This window comes from Peromyscus eremicus, chromosome 6 (assembly GCF_949786415.1).
Source record: "Peromyscus eremicus chromosome 6, PerEre_H2_v1, whole genome shotgun sequence".
Lineage (NCBI taxonomy): Eukaryota > Metazoa > Chordata > Mammalia > Rodentia > Cricetidae > Peromyscus > Peromyscus eremicus.
In genome coordinates, this window is record NC_081421.1 from 109,764,425 (window position 1) to 109,771,708 (window position 7,284).

General features: G+C 41.2%; 1 non-coding gene across 1 annotated transcript; it reads left to right on the forward strand.

The window, feature by feature from the left end:
- The first annotated feature begins 464 nt into the window (after nucleotides 1-464).
- Nucleotides 465-536, forward strand: LOC131913929 (small nucleolar RNA SNORD113/SNORD114 family). Its single transcript, XR_009380000.1, has one exon. It is a non-coding gene; the product is annotated as a small nucleolar RNA SNORD113/SNORD114 family (small nucleolar RNA).
- The last annotated feature ends 6,748 nt before the right edge of the window (nucleotides 537-7,284 follow it).

Sequence of the window (7,284 nt, forward strand, 5' to 3'; positions counted from 1 at the left end):
GAGCATGGATGAGTAAACAGAATGCCAATCTTTTTACACTTCCTTCCGCTTTACACTCTCAGAATGGATTTTCCCTAAGTTGATTGACAAATTCTCACTTGGATGTGAGCTTCATGTTCAGCTTTTTGGGTTCATAATGTAGACACTGTGTGAGTACAGTCAGCATTCCTGCATTGGTTCATGTTGTTTTTAATGACCGTGCATGTATTGATAAAACAACAATAAAAACCCACTGAGAAGAGCAGCCATCACCCAAGGATTAATATGGCATGTGGGTAAAACAGTGATTGAACTTTTTTTCCAGATTAAGAATGTATAACAAAACAGACGCTAATTATGGCAAGAGACCTTCGAAACTCTGGAGTATATTCAAGGATCTTGTCCTTAGATTTTTGTGGTTTATAATGATCTCAGTATTAGTGGCCAATTACTCATAATCCAATAGGGAAGTGGAGGGGTAATGCTGGATTAATAATGACTGCTGGTGCTGTATGAGTCATTGCTTGTGTCTGCAGGTCTGGGAGTCTGAGGTCCACATCATTGAAAAATAAAAGTGGGAATAGGAAGCAGAAGAGGGAAGAGTGTACCATGAGGAGTCGACCAAACCCAGGCCTGTGTGAAATACTGCAAGGAAACCTGCTACTTTGGTAAGCTAGTTTTTAAAAAGATAAAATTCTTACTATACAAGTGGAGAGGAAAAAAAGGTTTAGCCACACATGACATAATATTTTCATGATATGGGGGCTGGAGAGATGGCTCCAGAGCACTGGCTGCTCTTCCAGAGGACCCGGGTTCAATTCCCAGCACCCACATGGCAGCTCACAACCCTCTGTAACTCCAGTTCCAGGGGATCCGGCACCCTCACACTGACAAATGTGCACATAAAATAAAAAAAAATTTAAAGTAAACTATAAAAATATTTTAATGATGTAAGATACAGGGCACTTACTACAAAAAAGGCATGGCCGAACTGTTGTAGAGCTCTGCTTTGGACTTCAGTCACAGATGTAACGGAGCACACTGAATGCCTTTCAGATGAGGGTGTGATACACAAAGATGCCTGGCTAAGTTTTCCTGGTAAAGCAACCGGAGGTGAGTTTTCATCGGATGCCTTTCTTCACACAGTGCCTTGTCTTGTTCTCTGGAGGCTCAGGAGAAGTCCCTGCACTTCTCAGGGATCTGACGGGGGAACAGGAACGGATGGGTGAGAGGGCAAGCAGAGAAGTTAGTGGTTATTAGAAGTGGCCATTCTGCTCTCCCTTCCCGTCCTTCATGCTGGACATTAGGATGACGCAGCAGGGGTGAGAAGAGGGAGTATGCTCTGTAGGAGGAGTCTCTGCGAGTATGAGCCCGTGCATGTGACACAGTGTAGAGATCAGAGGACAACCTTGCGTGTCCCTCATCGCCTTCCACCTTGAGACGGGATGTCTGTTCCCTGCTGTACATGCCAGCTCACTGAGCCGTCCTGTCCTTCTCCACCCCCACCCATTCTCTCTGTAGAAACACTAAGGTTACAGGTGGGTGTTGCCGTGCCTAGCTTTACATGGGCTCTGGTGATTTGAACTTGGATCATCATGTTTTCAGGGCAAGCACTTTACTCACGGAGCTATCTCCTCAGTCCCAGAATGTGATTACTTAATGATGCCTAGTTTTGTTTGTTTTCTTTATTCATTTTTCATAATGTTGAAGATCAAACCTAGAGCTTTGTGGTTGCCAGACAAGGGTTTTACCATGGAGCCATACTCCAGCCCCTTTCTCTTGCTTATCTTTTTTGCACAAAAATGAAATCATTGGAGAGTAAAGTGCTGTGTGTTCTGGAGACGGAGGGAGGAAAGGAAGGTGGAGTGATAGAATCGTCTTACGGTTGGATGTGGTCGAAATAAAGGGCAATAGTAATAGCCTGTAACGTTTGGAGTGTCTTGAACAGCCCTGACCAATAACTCAAAAGCAGGCTTCTCATGCCTGGTGTAGGGGTTTTGTTAGGTCTTTGATTCTCCAAGAAAGCATTGCCAGCCCAGATGAGAGAATTTCATATAAACCAGATATGTAGGTAGATCATTAATAGTGTGATTGCTTATGACTTTTTCAGGCATTCTCAATGTTTTATTTTACTCTCCTCTCCTTCCTCTGTTTTCCTCATAACTAGAGCCCCCCATTTTTCCATTTCCTCAATCAGATCATGTGTACCTGCTATTTCTCTTACTTCCTCCATCCTGAACCCTAACAATGGTATCTTTTTCCTTTCCTGACTTTTGTAGTTACTCCATAACATGTACTCACATCTGAAGATTTGGAGCTAGGAGCCTCCAATAATTGAGAACATGTGACATTTGTCTTTCTGGGTCTGGGTTACCTCCCTCAGTATGATCTTTTCTAGTTCCATCCTGCAAAGTTCATGATTTGATTTTAATTTATAGGTGAGCGGTACTTCATAGTGTATCTGCATCACACTTTTATTATCCATTTATCAGTTGAAGGCCATTTACATTGTTTCCGTTTCCTAGCTATTGTGAGTAAAGCACATGGCTGAGCAAGTGTCTGGAGTACAGAGTGTGCAGCCCTTTGCCTATGCCTAGGAGTGGTACAGCTGGCTCATATGGTAGATTCAATTGGAGCTTTTGGAGAAGTCTCCACATTGACTTCCATAGTGGCTGTGCCAGTTTGTAACCCACCAACAGAGAATGAGGGTTCCCTTTCCCCTGAATCCTTTCCAGCATTTGTTACCAGCGGTTGTGTTGAGCTTTGCCATTCTGACAGGGATAAAATGGAATCTCAAAGTTGTTTTATGTTCCCTAATTGCTAGGAATGAGGAACATTCTTTGAGATATTTCTTAGTCTTTTTTTTTTTTTTCTTTTGAGAACTTCCTGTTTGGGCCTCAGGCCCATTTTCCCAATGAGTCTGTTTGTTTTTGTTTTCACTCTGTGATTTGAGTTCTTTATATATTTTTGATATTAGTCCTGTTGCATGTACAGCCAGCACAGGCCCTCTCCATTCTGTGGGCTTCCTCTTCATGTAGTTGTTTCTTTAGCTGTGCAGAAGCTCTTCAGTTTCGTGAAGTCCCACTTGTCCATTGTCCAGAAGGTCCTTTCCTACCCTATGTAATGTAAGGGGACTATTGTCCATGTTTTCTTCTAGTTGTTTCAAGTTTCATGTTTAGGTCTTTGACCCATTTTGATGCAAGGTGATAGTTTTTGTGCAAGATGATAGATACAGGTCTATTTTAATTCTTCCATACATGGACATCCAGTTTTCCCAGCACCATTTGTTGAAGACGCTTTCTTTTCTCCAGTTTATATTTTTGTCAAATATTAAGTGAGACTGAAGTATAAGATGGGTATTTTGATTGGGATTGCATCAAATATGTAAATAGCTTTGAGTAAAATGGCCATCTTCACATCTTAAGCATGAGATGGCTTACCATTGTCTAATATCTTTATCTCTTTCTTTAGAGGTTTAAATTTTTCATTGTAGAGGTCCTTTCCTTTCTTGGTTAGATTTATTCCTAGATATTTTATCTGCTTTGAGAATATTGTGAATGAAAGTGTTTATGATCTTCTCTGTACGTTTGTTGTTGGTGTATAAAAATATATTGACTTGTGCAAGTTGATTCTGTATCCTGTAATATTGCTAAATTTTTAAAAATTGTTTCTAGAAGTTTTCAGATAGAATTTTTGGATCACTAATGTATAATGTCATACCATCTGCAAGATGGGATAGTTTGGCTTCTTCTTTTCTTGTTGGTATCTTTTTAATTACCTTCTCTAGTTCTACTACTCCAGCTAGTGCTTTGAGCACAGTACTGAAAAGGAGAAGAGACTTTTTTTATGACTGACTTCAGTGGAATTGCTTCAAATTGTTCCTCCATTTAGGATGATGTTGGCTGTGGGTTTCTCATATATAGCTTTTTATGGTGATATTTTATTTGTACTGAAATGTGATTTTATTTGTATGTTAATAAATAAAGTTGCCCGGGGGTCAGAGCTATTAGCAAGCCATAGCGAAAGCTGGGCGTTGGTGGTGCATGCCTTTAATCTCAGTACTTGGTAGGCAGAGCTAGGTAGATCTCTGTGTGTTCAAGGATATAGCCAGCATTGGATACACACGCCTTTAATCTCAATACCAACCTTAGAAGACCTGGAGGTCTGTACAGACAGGCAGTGACGAGGCGGTCATGTGGTTGGGTTTACAACCAATGAGAAGGCAGAACAGAAAGACTATAAAGACAGACACACAGGAAGTAGGTCTCTTTTGGAGAGGTAGGACCACTGCGAGAGGAAAGGTAAGGTTTTTAGCTCTTAGCTCTGACCTCTTGGCTTTCTTCTTTGCATTGGTTCTGTGTTTTTTATTGAATAAGACAGTTACTTCTACAGCTTTTCTTATGTTGAGGTGTTCCCTCTAGTCTTATATACTATATGACTTTTATATGAAGGCATGATGGATTTTGCAAAAGGCTCTTTCTTTTCTTTCTTCCTTTTTAAAGATTTATTTATTTATTATATATACAGTGTTCTGTTTGCATGTATCCCTGCCCACCAGAAGAGGGCACCAGATCTCATTACAGATGGTTTTGAGTCACCATGTGGTTGCTGGAAACTGAACTTAGGATCTCTGGAAGAACAGCCAGTGCTCTTAACCTCTGAGCCATCTCTCCAGCCCCTAAAAGCTTTTTATCTATTAAGATGATCATGTGATTTTTGTCTTTAAGTCCATCTAAGTGTTTTTTTAATATATATTTTTATTTTATAATTAATTTCACCTATCAGCCACGGATTCCCCCATCCTCCCTCCTCCTACTCCCCAGCCCTCCCTCCAATTCACCCCCCATTCCCATCTCCTCCAAGGCAAAGTCTCCCCTTGGGAGTCAGTCCAGCCTGGTAGACTCAATTGAGGCAGGTCCAGTCCCCTCCTCCTTACACCAAGGCTGAACCAAGTGTCCCAGCATAGGCCTCAGGCTCCAAAAAGCCAGCCCATGCACCAAGAACAGGTCCCAGCTCCACTGTCTAGGGGCCTCCCAAACAATTCAAGCTAATCAACTGTCCCACTTATCCAGAGGACCCAGTCCAGTTCCATGGGGGCTCCTCAGCCATTGGTTCATAGTTCACGTATTTCCACTAGTTTGGCTATTTGTCCCTGTGCTTTTTCCAATCATGGTCTCAATATCTCTCGCTCGTATAGTCCCTCCTCTCTCTTGATTGGACTCTTGGAGCTCCACCTGGGGCTCGGCCGTGAATCTCTGCATCTGCTTCCATCAGACACTGAATGAGAGTTCTATCATGACAGCCAGGGTGTTCGGCCATCCCATCACTAGAGCAGGTCAGCTTAGGCACTCTCTTGAACATTGCCAGTAGTCTACAGTGGAGGTATCTTTGTGGATTTCTGGGGACCTCTCTAGCACTCTGCTTCTTCCTATTCCCCTGGGGTCTTCATTCATCATGGTATCTCCCTCCCCGTTCTCCTACTCTGCTCTAAGGACCTCAACATAGATCCAGTTATTCAGAACCTGATAGAAGAGAAAGTAGGAAGTAGTCTTGAACGCATTGGCACCGGAGATCACTTCCTAAATATAACACCAGTAGCACAGACACTGAGAGAAACAATCAATGGGACCTCTTGAAAATGAGAAGCTTTTGCAGGGCAAAGTACATGGTCAATAAGACAAAAAGACAGCCTACAGAATGGGAAAAGATCTTCACCAACCCCACATCTGACAGAGGGCTGATATCCAGAATATATAAAGAACTCAAGAAATTAGACCTCAAAATGCCCAACAGTCCAATTAAAAAATGGGCTATAGAGCTAAACAGAGAATTCTCAACAGAAGAATCTCAAATGACCGAAAGACATTAGGGAATTGCTCAACATCCCTAATCATCAGGAAAATGCAAATCCAAAACGACTCTGAGATACCATCTTACACCTGTCAGAATGGTAAGATCAAAAACACTGAAGACAGCTTATGCTGGAGAGGATGTGGAGCAAGGGGAACACTCCTACCTTGTTGGTGGGAATGCAAACTTGTACAACCACTTTGAAAATCAATATGGCGCTTTTTAGAAAATTGGGAATCAATCTCCCTCAAGACCCAGCTATACCACTCTTGGGCATATACCCAAGGAATGCTCAATCATACCACAAGGACACATGCTCAACTATGTTCATAGCAGCATTATTTGTAATAGCCAGAACCTGGAAACAACCTAGATGCCCTTCAACTGAAAAATGGATAAATAAAATGTGGTACATGTACACAATGGAGTACTACTCAGCAGAGAAAAACAATGACATCATGAGGTTTGCAGGCAAATGGATGGAACTAAGTGTTTATTACATTTATTGACTTGCATATGTTGAACCATTCCTGCATGTCAGGGATAAAGCTAACTTGGTCACAGTGGCTACTCTTTTTGATGTAAGTTTCTATGCTGTTTGTAAGTATTTTACTGAGAATTTTTGAGTCTATGTTTATCAGAAATATTGGCCTGTAGTTTTCCTTTTTTATTGTCATGACTGTTTTGGTATTAGAGTGATACTGGTTTCATAGGAGTTTGGGAGTGGTCCACCTGTTTCTACTTTTTTGAATAGTTTTAAGAAGGATTGGCTGAAGATGTTTGAAAGTCTGATAGAATTCTGCTATGAACCCATCTGGCCCTGAATTTTCTCTCTCTCTCTCTCTCTCTCTCTCTCTCTCTCTCTCTCTCTCTCTTTTTAAGGCAGAAGGCTTTTTATTACTTTTTCAATCTCATTTGTTACAGTTTGCTTAGGATATTGACTTCTTGGTTTAATTATGGTAATTTGATTGAATCTAGATATTCATCCATTTCTTTTAGGTTTTCCAACTAAATGGAGCATATTCTTAAGAGCATTCCTTATAATATTCTGAAATTCTTTGCTGTCTGATGTAATGTTTCTCTGTTCATTTCTGATTCTGTTAATTTGGGTCTTCTCCCTCTTTTGGTTAGTTGAGATAAAGATCTGTCAATCTTTATCTTTTTAAAGAACTTGCTCTTACAGGATTTTTCATATAGTTTTCATTGTTTCTAGTTCATTAATTTCTGTACTGGCTAGTTTCATGTTAACTTGACATAAGCTAAAGTCATCAGATGGGAGGGAACCTCAATTAAGAAAATTCCTGTATAAGACTGGGCTGTAGACAAGTTGGTAGGACATTTTCTTACTGATTGATGAGGGAGGGCCCTGTCCATTGTGGGTGGTGCCATCCCTGGGCTGGATGTCTTGAGTTCTATAGGAAAGCAGGCTGAGCAAACCATAGGGAGCAAGCCTGT